Source organism: Aphelocoma coerulescens, chromosome 1, assembly GCF_041296385.1.
Source record: "Aphelocoma coerulescens isolate FSJ_1873_10779 chromosome 1, UR_Acoe_1.0, whole genome shotgun sequence".
Lineage (NCBI taxonomy): Eukaryota > Metazoa > Chordata > Aves > Passeriformes > Corvidae > Aphelocoma > Aphelocoma coerulescens.
Genome location: NC_091013.1, coordinates 18,367,901 through 18,387,920, shown reverse-complemented (window position 1 = coordinate 18,387,920; position 20,020 = coordinate 18,367,901). Strand labels below are relative to the sequence as shown.

General features: G+C 42.3%; 1 protein-coding gene across 1 annotated transcript in view; it reads right to left on the bottom strand.

Annotated features, from left to right (window-relative positions):
- GPM6B (glycoprotein M6B) overlaps positions 1-20,020 on the bottom strand; it is a 107,291-nt gene that overhangs the window by 33,134 nt on the left and 54,137 nt on the right. The window lies entirely within an intron of this gene.

Genomic DNA, 20,020 nt, shown 5'->3' with positions numbered 1-20,020 from the left:
TTTGACTCGCAAGCACAATGGAAAAAAAAATTAAAAAAAAAATCCAAGCAAGGAGACAGGAAGCAAGCTCAAGCGACCTAAAATGCACGTGCAACACTTTAAAGGGTAAAATGTTTAAGAAAACACAACGTGGGCTTTAAAAGGACGTCTGCCACTAGAGCCCTAAAGCCATGCTTGGGAGTGAGCACAGAGTTGCTGTTCAGCATGTTTGATCACTCCCCCTAAATCCAGACGGACTGCAGTGTGATCAAATAAGCTGTACTTGGGAGCAACAAACCCAAGACATGCCAACGTTGCACTGCCTGAGGTGACTTTAGATGTCCCCAGCCCACTCCTGTGCTGGGGAGCCACAGAGCAGGGCAACACCACATAGGGGTATTGTTCCCCTCCCAAAATCCGGGACAACTGACACATTTAAGGCTGTACTGAGGCTAATTAACCTTGCCTGTCACTTTGCTTGTCTCAATGCCTCACAGTGCAACACACCATACAGGGCACAAGTGCCCAAAGGTACCCCTTTGTGTGTGTAGGATTGTGGAGCAAGCAGGGAGTAATGGCCTTTGTGGTCCAGCCACTGCAACCAGTTCTGCAGCCTGCAAGGACGCCCAGCAGATTCAGCAAATGCTGGGGATGTTAAAACCTACACCCTGCATGTTCCCTAGAACAGATTCAAACAGGAGAGTGGGAAGAGGGAAGCAGTCCAAAGATTTGTAGCTGCAATTTAGTCTCTTCTGGTTGAAGTTACTACACCCACAATTTTGCTGTGCATTTTTATTTCTAGATGCCTAGTGAAAAGCACAAAAGCCCTCAGACCCAACCATTAGAGAAAGTTCCCTTCTTTAAGAAATTAGTGCACAAACCCTCTTCTCTCACCACAGCTAACACAGCTGTTATTTTGCTTGGGGCATTACTGCTCAGACTTCAGGCTTCAGCACAGCTGCCAGGAGGTCTTGGACATACCCTAAGGTTTCGTATCACAGCATCAAAACTTGATGTCAAGCATTTGCCTAAAATGCTTCCTTGGAGTCCAGGAAGAGTCTGCAGTTGAAGCTCCCACTGCAGCAGACCTCTCTATAAGCAGGAGGAAGCTAATTTGTAGATGGCATGAAGTATCCTCAGGAGCCAACATGGGGCAAGGGGTTGGGTTCCTGAAGGTAATCAAATCAGTAGCCACAGTGGTAGGCAAATCAGTCAGCCCAGGTGGCGAGGCATATTGTCCAATCTTCCTCTCCAGTGCTCAGACAGCAATCCATATACAGATTGAAATCCCTCCCCAGCAAGACCATGCACTGCAAACACACTCCCTGAAAGAATCAGCTGAAAGGTGAAAGCGTGGGTGATGTGTTCATTATATTCTTTTAATCATTACTAAAAGTTGTTGGGAAAATGATTATACAAAGAAAAGGTTCTACAAAGAGTGGATTTTTTCCCCATTAAACATCAGTAAGACTGAAAATCCATACCAAATACACCCTCCTTGCTGAAACTCACACAAATTTTAGTCATTGGTCAAAGCAGTTGATTGCTTCTGACATAAAATTCTCTTCTTGGAATGCCTCATTGTGCAGTTGGTACTTCTGTCACAGTCTAGATCTCTCTTTCTTAATCATCTTTGCTTTTAGACTGGAAGGTCTAAAACTTAAAAAGGTTGCAACCTCCCTTCTGACTACCCTAAGTTACAAAAGGCCTGTTCATAACCTAATTCAAGTGGTGTGATATCAATGCACTTATCAGTATAAATACACAGAAAATACACACATAATTTGGAATTTCCTTTATTTAAACAGAAAATACATACCTCTGCTTACAGACTGTCCCTGGAGGAAACCCATGATTGTAGATCTCCCCTCTTTACTGGTGAGACCTACTCCTTCAAACAGCTGCACACCTTCCTACTGGTGAGCAGAATTTGTTAGGCAGGCTCAGGACTTCAGAGTTGATGTTTCAGAAACCCAAACCTAACAGGCTGGGAGATTATGTTCTCGACTATACTCCCAGGATAACCCCTTCCGCAAACAGGCAAAGAAAAATCAGTGCACAATACCAGAATCAACTTAACAAGACCTTGAACTGAAGACTGCAAAAACCATCAAGCCCAACTATTCAGAAGCATTAATTCTGTCTACTAAATCATCCTCTAAAAGCTTCAAGTGATACATGAGCATAAAGTTCTCTCCCCTCCCTTCTTACTATTTATGCATGATAGGTTTTAAGCACCTTTCAGCCTAAGTAATTGCTTGATTTTCAAAGTTCTGCACCATAACTGGTAAATACAGCAGATAAACTGTATGATTTCCTCCAGTGCTAACATGGGTGCTGATCTTGTGCTTCAAGCATTAATCTCAGCCAGCAAGTTGTCTCATTCAATGTTCCCTCCCTTAAACAGATACATCCTTACGTCTTTGTCGTAATATGTGATGAGACTGGGAGACATCAAGTTTATGCCTATGACAACACAGCAAAAGATTAAACCACAAAAGCAAAAATTAAAAAAAAAAAGAAAAAAAAAATCTTTAAAGACTGATATTCAGCAAAAACCTGCTTGTACAGACCAGACTGATTTAGAAAACCAGCAACCAGGGCAGGCAGCTAGTTACATTTGAGGAGTTCAGCCCAGCAATTTATTTGCAGAACAAGATAAAAGTGGAAATGAGGAGAGGGGCTGAGCAGCAAGGGTTTCTGCTGCTAAAGCACAGCTCTGAGCCTACTGCCAAACCTCAGGATGAATAGCAGCAGAGGAAAGTATGTGAAGGCACTACAGACCAAGTCACATTCACTGCAAAGTAGTTTTTTAAAAAAGGCTTAAATCTATTTTATCTAGGTTAAAAAAAAAAAACAACCAAACCACATATTTAATCATTTTGCTCAGTCAATTAAAATAGCACAACTGCAGAAGTTAAAAAATATATTAAAAACCCTATTCTGTTCATGCGCCAGTTCCTTTTGAACATCTATCTTTAATGTCACTGAATCTAGTTTACATTCCTGAAGGCTGAGAAGCTCTACCATAAGCTACAGCAAATTCTTCACAAGCTTTCAGGAGATGAATACACACTTGCCATTTCTACAAAGGCTTCACAGAGCTGTAATAAAGAGTGTTCTCACATAGCTGAAGAGCAATTTCAGATTGTCTAAGTGATCCAAGACTCAGAAGTTAAAATACAGAGATTGTCCCTCAAACAAGACTGACATGTAGTCCAAACAGCTAATTTTAAAGACAACTTGTAGAATACCTTTTTTTTTTTAAATATGTAAGAGAAAGAACAAATACTTGTGAAGCCACTTGGTGCAATGTAATTGCTTGTGTTCAGCTTTAAACCAGTTACCAAAGACTTGATTATAAAACCCAATCCAAATACTTATGCAAAAGCAGGCAAACTTTCCATGTAGATAAAATCAAAGTGTGACACCAAGTTTTCAGTTGTGCAGCAGTCATTTATCAGGCAAGTACTTGAAAAAAAAAAAAAAAAATTGGGGTCCATTCTTTCAGACATACTAGGTTAGTAGGAAAATGACATCCAAATTAATTAACAAAGAACAGTGGGAAATCCCTGCACTTATACCACAGCATAAAACACAGACATGAGTCTGCACTGCACTTAGAGGTCTCAATCTTGGATTTCTGTAAGAAAGAGCAAAAATAAAGGCTTAAGCATGGATAGTGGTTACCTCTGCAGCCAAAGAAAATCACTGAGTTAACCAATGGAGCTAAGTCCAGGAGGGTAAGCAAACCTTAACAGTGTGAAGATGCCAGTGCTGTGACTCCCTTAACAAAGCCTTGTGAAGATGTCAGTGACTGCTGTCAAGCTAAATGCCTGGTGGCAAGCAGCAGGCAAAGGAGATGTCACTCAGCTGTTGGGTTACGTACAGTTCTCTGTCCAGCCTGCCTGTTTCCAGCTGGACCACTGCAGTTACAGCCACTGCTGAGAATCAAAGGTAATAAACAGCCCAGATCCAGAACATAACACCCATGGCTAACATACAGTTGGAATACAAAGGAAAAAACAAAAAAGCCTTAGAAAGTGAATAGATGGTCCTACATGGCTTTTCCAGTAGCTAGGTCTCATCAAGTTCTCATCTCAAAGACAGCTCAGATTGCAGAGATGTTAAGTCTACCAAAGAAAAAAGCCTGGAGAACTATAATGAAAGTCAAAATGAAAGAAAAAGTTGATGTGTTCTTAAGCAGGTGGGAGCTCCATTTCTGCTTATGAAAGGCAGTCAACAGCACAGAAGGAAATAAGTAATTTTAAAAAGTGCTGGACTTTATTTGTCTAATCCAAGGGCCTTAGTAACATTTTCCTGGGTGTAAGAAACTTGTATTAAAAAAAATCTGGGGAAAATAATTCATAACTCTTGACAGACAAAATACAGGAACCTCAACCATGCCAAAGACTTCTGAGGAAAGGCAATACAAATGACAACAAAATAGGATACATTTGAAACTAAGCTGGAAGCAACATCTCCTCTTGCATCCCTCTCCTGTGAGGCTGCCTGAAGCAGCACCATGGTTTTGGCAAGCCGGAAAGATACGCTGACAAACTAGAGGCCATTCAGACTACAGGAGAAAGAGCACAGAAATACAGAAAATGAAAGCCAAGACTTCCTAGCATCTCCCCCAGAAGAAGCTTTCATTAGGCAAGTGTTCAGAGCCCCAGCTCCAATGGCTGTCTTCACCTTCTACTCCAGGTCCACAACTTTATGGCATAGTTTTCTACAAGTGTACTGCATGGCAGGTTTCAAATCCTTTAACATTACAATGAGGCAGCAAAACAAGGCTTTGAGTTACCCAATAGCCATACATTTTTCTCTTCATCAGTGGCAAGATCCTCACACATGACTAGTACCTGAAGCCTTCAACAGTACTTCAAATGCTCCTCCAGAATTTTAAGGACTACGTTTTTGATTTTGGCACACATAACCACCTTTTCTTGCTCCCTCTGTCCGTCACAACTGAGAGGAGATACTCAGCTATCATGCCTTTGCCTTGTAGTGCAGGAAAATAATATGCTCAAGTCTTTTGTCTTTGTTGCCTTAATTCTGCACCTTGAAGACAATCCAACATACTTTTGCTGTGAACCTGCTTCTCTAGTACTGTTGTCAAAACCTACTGCCATCTCAGAAAACTAACTAGAGCTTCTGAATACTTGGACATACTGAAATAGCATCCTAGATATTTATGTTGCACTTGCCAGCACTCAAGTAGAAGTGCCTCTTGTACCTGCAGAAGAGCTATTTCTGCCAGCAATTTAGAAGGCAGCAAAGGTATCATTATAATATACTCCTGTTAATACAGCTGCCTTATCTCAAAACACAAGAGCTTGAGGGGCTACCTGTTGGTTTTTTTTCTCTATCTATAAATAAATGTCACTGAGTTCAGCCTTGACACAAACTTATCTTTTTGCTCCACAAAGTCAGATTTAATCAGACAATCCTCTCTTAACTTTACATCCAGTTCTGATTTTCAAAATTGCCCTCCCACTCTTTGCATAGACTTCAGCATCCCACCTACAATCTCATCTATTCAGTGCTCGTTTTGTTCTTCAGTCTTGGCTTCAGTCCAGTCTTTTCACAAAGCATGGAAAAAAGCAGGAAAATAAAAAGAAGTGCAAAACCCTACAGCTCCCCAAAAAGAAACCAGGGGCGCTCATTATAGAAGGGTACCTCACACTGTGCTGTGTACTGGGGCTACACATTGGGAGGGACAAGGATGAAGAATCCTCCTAGAATGTCACACAGGATTCCACGTGCAAAACACAGATGTAGATATGTGTATGTACACAAGCAGAAAACACATCTGTGTGCATATTCATATGTACATGAAGAAAATGAATACAGTTATATAAATGTTTTTACTGAACTGTAAACCATGTGAGCATCGTTGGAACCACTGTGAGGAATGCATACTACTTTACAGAGTCATGTAATAGGTATTCAATTTGATAGTGAATGCAGAACCATCCCAGTGCTACAGACTCCTCCAGCTCAAGGTTTCAAGGCCAGGAACCAAGTTACCCAAGATCAGACTGGAGTTTGCAGTAGAGCTAAACCACACCTTGTGAGCACCATTACCTGTTCACCTCAGTATCCTGGGCTGAAAAACTGGCCCCACCAGCCCGAGGCTCCACCATACATTGCTCCTAGGCCCACTCATAGATTGTTGGGCAGTTGTGTGTCAACATTTTGAAAAGCCCACCTAACCCAACAGTCAAAATGTTGACGTACAAGAAAGCTTCAAAATAATGACTGGTATGAGGTACTGAAATTCATTGTTTGAAGCTTCAGCACCTTGTAAGTCACAATGACTGTAGCTGTTTCCCCGAGACAGAAAATTCCCATTCCAGTGTAATTAAACTATACTTTGGGAAAGATCCTGGACTAGTTCTGTCATGCAGTGCTGGACTGCCTGTTGAATTGCAAATATAGTTTCTGTTCACACATAAGAGACTAGTCATGAAATCCTCAGTTAAGAGACTAACGAAAGGGTCCCCAATTAATCATTGTATTCTTTGCAACAGCAGATATCCTCATTAGGAAAGCAGCAGGACATTAACAAGTCCCACGTTGAGAGTGTCCAATTAACTCATCAACTAAATATGTGCCAAGCAACTTCTCCGGTCTAGCTTTTCCAGTCCCCTCTTTCCAGCTGCAGCGATTGGGATCCCAGTCATGTCTAAAGTAGTGGTTCTTTTGCTCTTTGCAAAGCCTTTGAGAGCGCCGCTGGTGAACAACAAACAACGGCCACTCAAGTGTTTCACAGGTCTTTCACTTGCGCCCATAAAAAGCTAAGTGTGCACTCAACGAGTTCAGCACAATTAAGAAAAAAACCCCACCCCTCTACCTTTATAAACAGGGAATGACTTAACCTGCTAACAACGAGTGTGGTTGGAGCTCCGCCTGGATCATGTCACGCCTCGATTTTTGCCGAACCTCAGCAGTGGGTGATCCTGCATACAAAGTGAGCTCTTAGACAAAAGTGATATAGGGTGAGTTAAGGACAAAGTAGCAGCTTTCAGCCTGGATTCCCAGATAGGCTGTCAAGTAAAATCCCTTGCCAGGGCAGGATTATTCCCTAGAGTATACATTTCCAACACTTTATCTCGCCTAATTTTCTAAGTGTCTCAAGCTTGGAGCCTTTCAATGTTTCTCGAGAAGAGCCATTCTGTGGCCCGGTAGGTTTTGAGGCTTGGCACAAAGGAGGGCTTGCACAATGGCCAGGGTGCCGCTGCAGTCAGTGCAGAAGGAGCAGCTTCTCCAGAAGGAGCAGGGTCCCTGTCTCTGAAATGGCCTCCAGTCCTGCTGCCTGAAAACCACCCAGACTCTCCTTTGAGCTATCCCTAGTTATATCCCCATTTCTGTTTCTTTCCAAACATGACATTCACTTGTTTTAAACAGCTGAAAGGCATAATTTCTGCACTCTGTCATGACTCAGAGTGAAATTCATTTAGCATCTACTTTTCTTCATCTGTCCCTCGTATCATTCCCATCCCATTTTATTTCTGCTCTGGTTTTCAGCACATTTGTAACCATTTCTCTTGCACTCAGAGCTTCCCAAGTGTAAACACTAAGCATTCTCATTATGTGTTTCCTCTGGAGACCCTGACATTCGTTATTGAAAATGCCCCAGGCATTTTTTATTTCAGTAGTACTACAGACACATCTTCCATATATATATCACTACTACTGATTCCTGAAGTACAGTTATCTGCTCCACCTTTCTGCACCATTTGGAGAGGAAAAGAAAGGAGTTAAGAAAGGGAGAAGGGATGGATATATTAAAAGAAACCCTACAATTAAAACAATGAGAAAAGCACAAGGCAGAAACAACACCCAAGGCTCTGGCTAAGGTTCTTCCTTTGGTCTTTAAGAAGAACTCTGAGTGGAAAAAACATTACTACATCAAGTGTACGCTCACTGTCCTGAAGGTGACCAAAGGCATGTTGCTCAACATGGGACAGAGCTCCTCTCATTGCAGCTCAGAGACTTGCCCACAGGCTGCAGAAAAAGACCAAGGCTTCTCATGCCCAGCCAAAATCACCCAGCCCAACTTGCCTGTTCACAAGTTTATTAGTACAGGGAAGAAACTGAAGACCAGCCACAGCTTTAAAAGTACTTATAAATGCTTAATTCCAGCCATGGTCCTCAGAAACTAATTGTGTGTTTGAGTGTAGCAGATACTTCTACTGCAGACAGAACACGACCAGATTGCAAAAGCAATCAAAAGCCCATTTTCTTAGTTTAATTTGCCATTAGTACACTGCAGGTTTATAGAGCCAAACAAACAACTATAACTAAATTTTCACTGCCATTTCAAACTGTTTCCAAGCAAATATCATAGCAACGTTATCAGATCATCAAGTTCACTCAATCCCAAATTCTCTACAATAAAACAACACTTACACATGTTTAAAGGAAAACAGAAAATGTATTCCTGAGTATCTCCCTAGTTCTGGACCAACAGGGTCCTGAGACAAACCCCATCATTTAAAGACCTTTTCACAACTTTAAGAGAGAAGGAAAAAAAAAAAATCAAACTCTAGGCTTTTATACATATATCAGTCAGTATTTAACAACTAGTGTTTAGAGATTTTTAATATATACTAAACACTGATGAATGTATTTATTTGAACCTCAAATACAATCGTATAGATATGGCAACTGACTAAGTAGTATTTCACAGACTCCCTTCCGTTGCATAACTGAGAAGAAAAAATGCCAGTTGCAGCATCCCCCATTTCCCGAGCTGAAGGCGACTCTTCACAGAGGGAGCTCAGCGCGGCGCCGCCAGTGAGCACCACTGCCCTGCACGCATCAGCAGCTTGGAAAAGAAGCGATGGAGGCCTTGCCACGGAAAATCTGTAATTTCAGCTTAAACTGCACTTATAGGGAACAGAAAGCAGCTGCCCGTGTTACGCAGAGAGAACCCCCGGGCTGCAGGGCTGCGGGATGGGTGATGGTGGCCGGGGCTCGCACACCCTGGCAGCAGCCCCTCCGCCCCGTCGCGGTGGGTGCCGGGGAGCGCCCCAGGACCCCGGCTGGCGGGGATGGGGGGTCCCAGGGGCCAGGGCAGCCGGCGCCCCTGGGAACCCGCCCGGCCCGGGCCTTCACGGGTGACCGGGCTCGGCAGCCCCATTCAGCGCCGCTCCCCGCGCACAATGCCCGGAGCCGCGCTCCCAGAGCACGGGCCTCCCCCTGCTCCCGCTTTTATCATCCTTCATATCTCAGCGATGACAGGCCTGAAAGGGCTTCTGATGGGAAATGTGCTTTGAATTAGCATATTTCCCCCTGCATACAATGGAGGCATTAAGCTGCTGCGTTTTGCAAGTCCAAACAAAAGCAGCCCAGGCTGTTTTTAGCATCGCTGTTTGAAGTTTTATTCCCCCTCTCTCTCCCGAGTTGCAAGCATATTTAACAAATTTTCACTCTTTCTGTAAAGAAGGAAGCACGACTGATAAAATCTTATTATTTGATCGGTTTCAGACTTTAGAAGAAAAAGACAATCTTTCGATTCTGCAAAGAGCAACACGGTGTCTGTGCACTGCTTCCACTGAACTGCAGCTCAGGGTCCACCCCCCAGAGAGCTTGTGTGGCTGCCGTCAACACTTGCATGGACGCTGTCTTCGAGGATTTCCGAACTCGAACACATTCACAGTAACCCAGTAGAAAGTGTCCTGTATTCAGCTCAGTTTTACCCCTGTACCCCGGGCACACTGTTGAAAATACCAGTTTTGAAAATGAGAAACTGAACCACTGTGCTGTAAGGAGAAGCAAAAAAAAAAAAAGCCTTTCCCCCATCCTGGAATTATCCTTTGGTTTAACAGGAGAGCTGAACCTCAGAAGTACAGCCTTTATGAAATGGCTTCAACCTAGAAAGTGAATTTCTATTTTCCCAGAAAAAGAGGGCAAGAGGAAGGAGATGGAAATTAGTTCAACACAGACAGAAGAGGAAGAAAAAGCACTCGTGCATCAAAACATCTTTGGGCAACAGCTGCCAGGAGAAAAAATCTACCTCAGCTCAGTGTGTTTGTCTGTTAATTGCTCATTAACACAGTTGGACCATTAGGGAGCCAGTTTGTGGCTTGCTTGGTAAAGAGGCATGTCTGCCTTCCTCCTACATTAAACAGAATTTTCTCTGAGAGGAAGGCATAAGATTACAAAGTCAAAATGCTTCTTAGAGGAAGGATTTGGTGGTTTGGGTTCGGTTCTTCTTCTTCTTCTTCCCTCTCCCAAAATTTCCACAGTATTTATGTAATCTTCTATATGCGGCACAGCTAAGAACAAAAATCACACTCCTTAACAACATGAGATTACAGCAGAAAAGCAGAATGCCAATGAGATCCCAGGCAGGCAGCTTGCAAGTGAGGTGGATATAAAAGCTCTTCAGAAAAAAGCCTGGGTTGCAGCCTGCAGAAGGAGTCTTGTAGGAGAAATATCTGCTTTGTTCAGACTCTTCTGTTCTGTTTCAGAAAATTTTCCTGAGGATGAGGATCCATTACTCCTCCTTGATTTCTTTTGCAGCAATGCTCAAGATACTCAACAGTGCATGAGCACTTTGCTCTCAGCCATCCACTTCCACCCTGCCACATGCCAAGTGGCCCACGCAGCACCGCGCTCCCTCCCGCAGAGTGCCAGCCCCTGCAGATCTGCACAACCTGGCAGGAGAGGCATTTCACTCACTGACTTCCACCACAATGACAGAGCTCCTGGCCCTGGCACAGTACGGTGTCCATATGGCAACTGCGCAGCAGCGACTGAGGTCTGACTGTAGACATCCTCCTCCCTCCGGCAGGGACCCTCCCTTCTCACCACAAGGTCCTCTGCAACACTGAGCATCTACAGACCGAGGGTCTGACCCCTGGTGACTCACACTCTTCTCTGATGCACCAGCTCTGCCAACTTGACTCCCAGGAAAGCTTTTTCGTAGTTTCCAGTAGCCAGAGGTTCACTTTTAGTGTGTTTGTTCAGGGGCACAAGGAATCTGGCTGGAGAGGACTACACATTATTTGGCAGTATTTCTCTACCACCGCATGAACATTGCCTTTAAAGGCTGGACATGTGTTTTCCCATGCTCTGAGGCATTTCACAACTTGGTACCAAAATAGTAGACGAGGCTGCCACATGTTAGCATAGGAAGGTCTAATGTCAAAGCAAAAGAGAAGGGACTTAAGAGGCCCTTCAGAGGCCTTCATTAGGTCATTAACAGATGGGTGAGAGTAACAAAGCAGTCTAGGCAGGAGAAAAGAGGAATTAAAGACCAAAATGGAGACTGTTTTTCTCACTCACACTGGAACGAGAACTTCACTTTGTAAGTGCTCCTTCTAAGATGACTCCTTTGGAATCAAATGCCACAACAGAAAATGAAATAAAATAGATCTTAGCTCCATTCACATAGAATTCTCCTTATCTCAACCCATGAGACTTTTGCTACATCTTCTCTGCATTACACAGCTGAGGAGGGCAGTGGCTTTGGTGGGCACCTAATGTCCAGCCAGGGTCAACCCCCAACAGGTGGTAAGAGATCTGACCACTAGAAAGGTCCAGTAAACTCAGCAATGAGATTTTATGCTACTTAGGGATGAATGTCTATCAAAAGAAACTTCAGGTAAAACAGTGTCATAACTTTGAATTTAAATCAAGGAAAGAGAAAGCTGAGAAAAGAAGCCCTCCACTTATTTAGAAATACTATGTCTCACCTGCACAATTTCTCTTCAGCATCTTGGGGTGTGAAGAAGAAAGGAAGTGAAAAAACTCAGACCAGGGTAAACCAATACCTTTCACATTGCTGACACTCAAAGGGACATGATCACAGCACTTACCAATCGAGGAAATGTTCTCAAATTTCATTTATTCTTCAGATTCACTGGATTCAGACCAAGGATGAATACAGAGCACATGCCGCCATCCGCTGTGGTGTTCTGGCACAGGGCAGCACCCTGCCAACAAAGACACCACTCTTCCTTTCAGAGAGCCCCAGAAAGAGCGCTCTGTGTTCTCATGTGATGAGGCAGGCTTTTACAACTTGGATCACTACAGGGTATTGAACTCTGACAAGTCTGCTTACTGAGGGTTCACTTGCTTTATCTCAGACCGCAACAGGTAGGTATGATATCTAAGCTAAAATAAACCATCCTCATCACATTTATTTTGGCATCATGAGTCACTATCTTACTGAAACAAAACTACCTTCTCAGCTCCACATTGAGTAAGTGCTATTAACTTTTCCAATATCCCACCTACTGCTGTTTTTTGCTGTGCAAGTGCACAGCATAGAAACATCTCAGAATATGCTTCACGCTTCAGCATTCAGTGAGAAGAGGAAGACACAGAGAATGCTCAGGATATACTATGCCTGCTCCTGTAGGCAGAAATAGTTTCTGGCCTTCTATATTAATCTCATGAAAAAAAAAACAAACCAAACCCCAAAACTATTGGCACTCACACAAGAGATTGATGTGCTATGAAGCAGGACAAGCTCCATACATTTCCTTTCCAGTCCTTTTAACTCAGTCTAACAAAACTGATTTCGAGGATCATTACTATTTTTGCTACTTTCTAAACACTGCCCTGACTTGGGGATTCTTGTTGCAGGTATCAAGGCAGAGCTGATTTTCAGTCTTCTCAGGGAATGGTAGAAATTTGCTAGTCTAAATTTTCTGCTCCAAATGCAAGAGTCCCAGAACTCATTCAGACACACAGATGTTAAAGAAAAAAGTACCATGGCTTTCAAGGTTTCCCTTGGAGAGAGGATCAGGATTCATAAAACAGAAAATTCCTTTCAGATCAAGGTTGGAAAGCAGAGAATGCCAAATACTGAAGAGCTGGGCCACCAGCTACATCATGACCAAGATCAGGAGAGTGATGCAAGTAGGCATAGAGCAGGGTGAGAGGAGAAGTAAATGCTTCCCCACGTCATCCTATGCATCCTAGTTGGAGTGCACTGCCTGGACAGAGTCCATGATTCTACAGCCCTGAAGTTTCCCACAGGGATCCTTCATGGTCCCAGACATGCTGCACGAGCTGATCCCAAACTGGGAAGAAACAACCTGTGTTCTGCTACAGAGAGGCTTCCTCACAGAATTGTACCACTGAAGCTAAGCCCAGAAACACTCATGGGCCTGGATACTTACAAACACTTTTCTCCCCAAAAGACACACTCCTCCTTTCTTTCTACCTATGCTCTATCTGCAATGTAACATCACCACAGATGTTGACAGAATTTCATCTCTCTTCTAAATAGATCAAAGAGAAAAAAATGTATATATACCTGTGTGTGTGTATATATATATATAAAAAAATATATCCCAACTAAGCCAAGATGTAGCAACTAAGTATGTGGGATGCCCTACAGAAGTGAAATGTAATTTTTCCACAGTTTGAATCATCTGACAGTGTTCTGCTGATCCGTTCTCATAAATATTGTTTAAGATTTTTCCTTCAGGACACAAAATACATACTACTAATACATAGTGGGCTCTACTTTCCACCCCTGCAAGTTTAAGCACTGTTATGGATATGCTCTGTAAATAAGCCCTGTGCAGTCCCACAGAAAAAAAGAGATTGCACACCTAAAGCTCAGCAGATACTCAGAACTGCAATGGAGAAGGAAGACTAAAAATCAGCCATTTACATCTTCAAATATTTGTAATTTCTATTTCACGAATCACCATTTTCTTTTCAAAAATAATGCTTCTCAGTGCTCATGTAAGCCCTAAGTTTAGAGATACAGGGAAAGAATTTCTATTCCTCTACAGTGAGAGTTACAGAAGGAGTTTCTGCCTCCATTTCTCCTTTGGACCACATTTCAGCCTGAATTTAACCACTTTGTTATACAGAATAGTTGATGTATATCTAAGTGAATGAGATTAAAGGGGAAAGTATGTTTTTGCTTGGAAACATGCACACAACACAGTGCTGAAAAACTAAATACATAAACTGAATAGACTATCCTTTTGTGTTTGCTGAGGTACTTCACGAATGTAGGACAGGTGTATTACCCTTTTTGATGCATAAACTAGGCCACAAAAATTACTTCCACAAACTCTAAAATCACTTTATTGATCTTTCACAGTATGTGCCTACATTTCCAGATGGACTCAGCTGCAGGGGTCATTTAGATACCACAGATATCTTTAAACTTAACAAATTATCTGAACAGAAAATGTTAACAAATAAAATAGGTTATCATTCATATGAGCCACATCTTTAAGGAGTAGGAAAGCTACTTTCAAGTTATCCTCAGAGGAACATGTCAGTAATTCTTCTCTGAATTTTTAGCTAAGCTATTTCTTTCTTTCACATTATTTTTGAAACTTTATAAAAGTTTTCTAAACTCTGCATGCTAATTAGATTCTAATCCAATTCACCAGATGTGGGCAGTCATCAGTACTCTTCACAAGACTTGTGACTCAAAAAAAAAAAAATCACAGTTGCTTCAGTTCCTCCTTGCAAGGGAGCACTCTTCAGCATTTTGCTCTTAACAACATATCAACCAGGGCCAGAATTGAGTAGCACAGGTTACATTTCTACCTCACACTGAGTTTCTCCTCTCAATAGTTTTTGTATGATTTCCTGTTTATTTATGTTTGTGCCTAAATGCAACATAAAAAGCATGAACTATTTTCAGCTGCAACAGCAGTATTTTAATTCTTACCAATTTATTTGACAATGCTCCTTTTTAGAGAGGATTTTACAGAGTGAGAGGCAAATGGAAATAGAGTTTTAAATGTAATTTGGTTAAGACTCACACTGCAGTTAGGAAATACCTATACAGCAGGGACAGTAACTAGCAACTATGACATTACATTTAAACACTGGTACCCAATACTTACTCATTAGCATCCTTCTGGAATTCTGCTCCTTTTAAGAAGTTTCATTCTTTTGCTTTTGAAATAGCTATGATCTGCTAATACATGATCTGTCTGAAACCCCCTCTGACAAGTTCTACCAACACAGTCATATTTTTCCCACTTGCACATCGTTTGAATGCATGCATTGTCAGCCTCCTCTGCCTCCACCTCTCCTTTCCTACATTATGTGCAGCACTCATTTGTTTCAGATTATAAAAAGCACTAGTGGATTCTGAGGCCACTAAAAAGAAGTTGCCGGCATATGGGATCTGTGGGAAATTTGATCCAGTAGGTGAAATAAGACTTAACTTTAGAGCTGATAAATAGGATAGAAGTTTCAAATATTATTACTATAGAATAGGTTGCATTTTCCTTTTAAAGTTATGCAGAAGAACTGTGGCCATTGCCCTTGCAGAAAACTGCAAGAAACCTGGGGGTTTTTTTCAGCATTGAGACAGATGGCCCTGGCTTCAAATATAGAAGACCTTCCTACACAAAACAGAGGTGCTGGCACATGATACGTGGGTGAAGGATATTCTGGATACTTGCCTGGGAATGTGTGTACCCAAGAGGTGAAATAGCAGGATAAGAGAGAAAAAAGGAGACAAAAAGGAAAAAAAAGCTAAAAAGGAAGAGGGAAGAAGGAAGCACTAAAGCAGCAGGCTCAGAAGGCATGGTGAAACATGTCAGTGGCAGGAAAAAAATGCAAAAAGCATCACTTTCTGAGCAGATGGGGAGTGTATATGTACCTTTACATGGGGGTTCAGATTACTGCATTGATCACTATTTCTGAAAACTAAATGGGGCTTGAGATTAAGAGCAAAGAAATGGCTTTAGTTCAGATGCAGGAGGTGGCAGAGCCCTTCAGACTCCATCCACCTCCCATGTGAGTGGGAAAGCAGCACTCCGAGTCCTGCCAGAAGGCAAGGTCATACCAAACCCTCAGTGGGTTTCACCCCACAACTGGACCACTTTAGGATCCCCAGCTGGAGACTCTCCCATCCAAGCAGCAACCCCCGGCGGTGCTGTTCTTGCTCACAGTCTTCCGCCCCTGTCGCCTGTCACAGCCGTGGGCTCACAGTCTTTGTCTCCCTCCTGAATAACTCCTCCTGCTTTCAGCCTGTGCTTAATCCTCCAGGAAACCTCATTCTCCCGAGAAGAAGAGTGCTTCTGTACGTAATCTCCAGACAGCAGCTGTGACCCCGGCACCCAGAAAGGCGATCATTGTGCAGAACTGTGGTAGCAGGGGTGAACTTCCCCTCTCCCCCCCGCCACTTGTTTAAGGGCTGCTGGAAGCGCGCTGTCGCTTTATGCGCACACACTGCCAGCAGTGATTTTCTCTGGCAGCTGTGGGGTACTTGTCCCTTCACCCTCATTGCAGGCTACCCTCAGAATCTGCACAACCATCTATTTTATTATTTTTTATTTTGCATTTTAAGGGATTGAACTTCCCACCTGCCAACAGAAGGAGCACTTGTTTTTTGCATTCAGTCCTCGAGGCTATGGCAGTATTACTGAAAAGTGACTTTGTCCATTTTTAATATCTAAAAATACAGAACAGCTGTGCTTTCTTGAAGTCCTTTTGTTTAAGAGTGGCTCTGAGACAATACTAAATTCAAGGCTGCCAAAGCTCAGACCTGAACGGCCTGAAAAATTGCCTTTTCCTTTTTTTCTTTTTTTAAGCTAGTTCTCAAGACACACTATACTACCAGCATGTCAGTAAAGCAACAGGTGTTATTTTAAGGCAGAAGAATTTGAACAAGGTAATTCTTCATGGCAGGCTTATCAGCCTTTTAGAACACTCAGCTTTTATTATTCTGACACAAGGCAAACTTACGTAACAGCACAGTGCGTACTAATTTACGGGATAACAACATGGATGTTGAGTTTGGAACACTGCACTTTTGTTTCAGACTGTGGATATTTCCCATACTCCTAAGAAAGGCATATGCTGCGCAAACACTTTTAAAAGCATCCAAGTGGAATTCAATATATTGAAAGAAGCTAAAGTACTCTGGAGTGATTAACAAACACGCTTCAGCAGAATGGCACAAAAGGATAATTAAGAACTAAACCCACAGAAATACTGAGACAACTAAAATCTCTCCAATTTCTTCTGCAATTGATCAGAAAAGCCCACTTGCCCACTGATGGTGTACAGACAGATGGAAAAGTGGTTCCAGATCACTGCCAAGTAACTACAAACCTTCCCATCTTCTAATGCAAATCCTCACTTTTGGAGGATTTAAGGGCTCCTGTTTGGAGACAGTGAGGATATATGCAGCCACAAAGCTGAACAATATCCCTTCTCTGACTCCTGGCTAATGTTTCTTATTTGCAGGCAGAAGCGCACTGAAAGCCATCCGCCCAGAATTCTGGTCTCTGGCAGAGTAAGAGTCAGAAGAAAAATGGTATTAGAAAGACAGAGATGTCAGAAATGGCAAAAATACCAGAGGAAAAATGATATGACTTCTTAGTTTTCCAAAATTAGCCTGTTTGACTTATCCTTTATCCCAGAGGACAAACACCTCAAGGACAAAGAAATGCCTCTCTCTTCTAGCTCAATAGAATTTTTCCAGACTCTGCCTATGCAATCCAAGTCATCATCTCTCCACTGAGACAACACAACTCTGGTGAAAGGTAAATGGTCACCATTCACCTTAGAAAAATGGATCACAGCAAAGCTATTTTCTCTTCTCTGGCCCTTCCCAAAGTCTCCTATTCACTCCTTGAAATATTGTTATATCAAAGTCCTCAACCAGAAAAGAAAAACAACTAAAAATCACTCTCAGTACCTTCTCAAAGGCTGAGAGAGATTTCCAGGAGGGAAATCTTTTACACTGAAGTACTATTTGTCCACCTTTAGAACACACTTTCCCTTCCCTCATTGGCTCTAAATATACTTAACAGAGGTACATGCACGCACACATTCCTGCTAGCTATGGCACACATCTTCAGGACTAGTGGACCTGATGATGAAAGACACTTTGCTCCCACAGGCTGGAGAAAATTTCTCAGCTGTAACTCCACATAGGTGAGCCATTCCCACTCTCATGCCTGCTTCCCTTCTCTCTTTGAAAACAAACATTTGTACATTATCTGCCATGCTAGTGCCCACACACAGGTTGCCCTGAGTATCTGAACATTCATGCCACAACCCAGCCCTTCTACAGATGAGGTAAAGCCAACCAATTAACATGCTGAGGACCCCATCCCATAGTGACAAAAGACTGCAGGCAGCAATGTGCCATGAACATTTACATAATATTATATCTGTGCATGTACAATCAGTGAGCATCAGTGCTACTTCAGGTGGTTGGCATCAGCACTGCCTTCCTCATCAAGTGCTTTGCAGTGAGTAAGCAGCTCTGGGGCAGATCTGTAATCTCTGCAGATGCTGTTTGCCTGTCTTCATCATGTCTACACAAATGAACATATGGCCTTCTAGCACAAGGCCAGCTTACACAGTCATTAATTAGATATAATTTCAGCCTGTTCAATGTATCTGATACAAAAATCTGTCCTCTGGCAGGAATGCCATGGAACTTTGTCTCTTTGTGAATTGACTCATCTGATGAGGAGAAGCAACAATTTTGCCTGTGACTAGGTAAATATCTGTTTATTACAAATGCAGGTTAAGCAGTGTAAACACACCTGAACTTGCCAGAGGGTTTCTTCTCACCCTCCCTATTTCCCACTACACGTAGAAGATGGGCCCCCTCTCTCCCTCTAGCATTGAATACCCAAGATATTCTCCAAAAGCACCATCACAGCTCAGCAAGGCATTACAATGCCAGTAATTCAGTCCTGCTGCCAGGCTCAGAGAGCTCGTCACAAAACTCATGGGAAAGTGTGTGGAAGCAATGATCCTATATGCAGGTAACGCCTCATGGCTCTATGTACTTAAGTAGACTTTGTGAATTGGTGCACGTCACTCATTTTTAAGGGAATAATCAAGAAAGAGGATTAATTAGGGCTGAAGACTCAGGAAAGCTGGTATGAAAAATACATTTTTGGTAAAAGGTGGTAAATTTTTGTTCAGATTTTGCTGCATTGCTTCATTCTCTCACACAGCAGCACAAAACAACACCAGGCACATACACAGACCCAGACAGGGCTGCTACTCAGAAGTAACCAGAGTACATGATGGCCTAAAGAAGGAGAACTTTGAGCTGTGCTCTCTTCTTTCATCACACACAGCACCATGCAGGAGTTTGTAATGCAGCACTGTTTGCAGAAAAGCATAGCAAATTCAAGAAGTTTGTAAGAACTTCCCAATAACATATGAGGTGCAAACTGCTGGTTTATGAGGAGAGAGACCTGACCTACAGGCACGGCCTGGAGTTAATGGGGGAGAGAACCTTCTGTGTGAAATGTTAGGAGTCTTCAGCAAAGCAAAGCAGGTACCTCACAGAAAGAAGTGAGGATTTAACAACAACAAAAGAAAAAGCATTTGAGGGATAGCATCCAGTTGAATGATTTATCTTTGATAGTACTGAAATACTCCTGAAGTACTGTAAATTTTTTTTTTAAATTCTATTAGTAGTTCTTGATTATATACCAGTTACAGAACAAAGTACCCAATAATAGTGGCCCTTCAAAATATGGTAATGGATAGAGGTGCTTTTCTGTGGAAACAGATAGGCAGTAAGATCTTGCTTTTGGAAGTTAGCTGGTTCACTGGTTTCCCCTTGAACCCTATAACGTTTGCACATGTTTATTTTTGGCAGAGCAAATAAACGTACTTGAAAGTGCATTGATCCCCACTTTCATGTGAACCTTGGTGGCTTTCTTGGATTTTTTTCCTAGAGATACAAGTCTCTCACAGAGTGGAACAGTCACAAATTATATATAACTATGATTATTATGATAGAAAATTAGTCATAACTTCTCTTCTGTGTTTCATTACAATGGATTATGTTTTAAGACTGACTTCCAGCAGATTCTCAGTACTAGCAGAAAAGTTATATTTTAAACATCTATGCTATATAAATAATGCTGTGCTTACGTAGTATATTCATCCTTTCTCAATTCCTGATTTCCAATTGATTAGAATTTACTTCGCAGTCATTATTTTAATGTAATTCTTCACTATCAGCTTGTGAAGTTGGGAATGGCTGACGATTATCACTGTTGACAAGCACCGGTATATTCCTGATGCCTCTCTCCAGATGAGG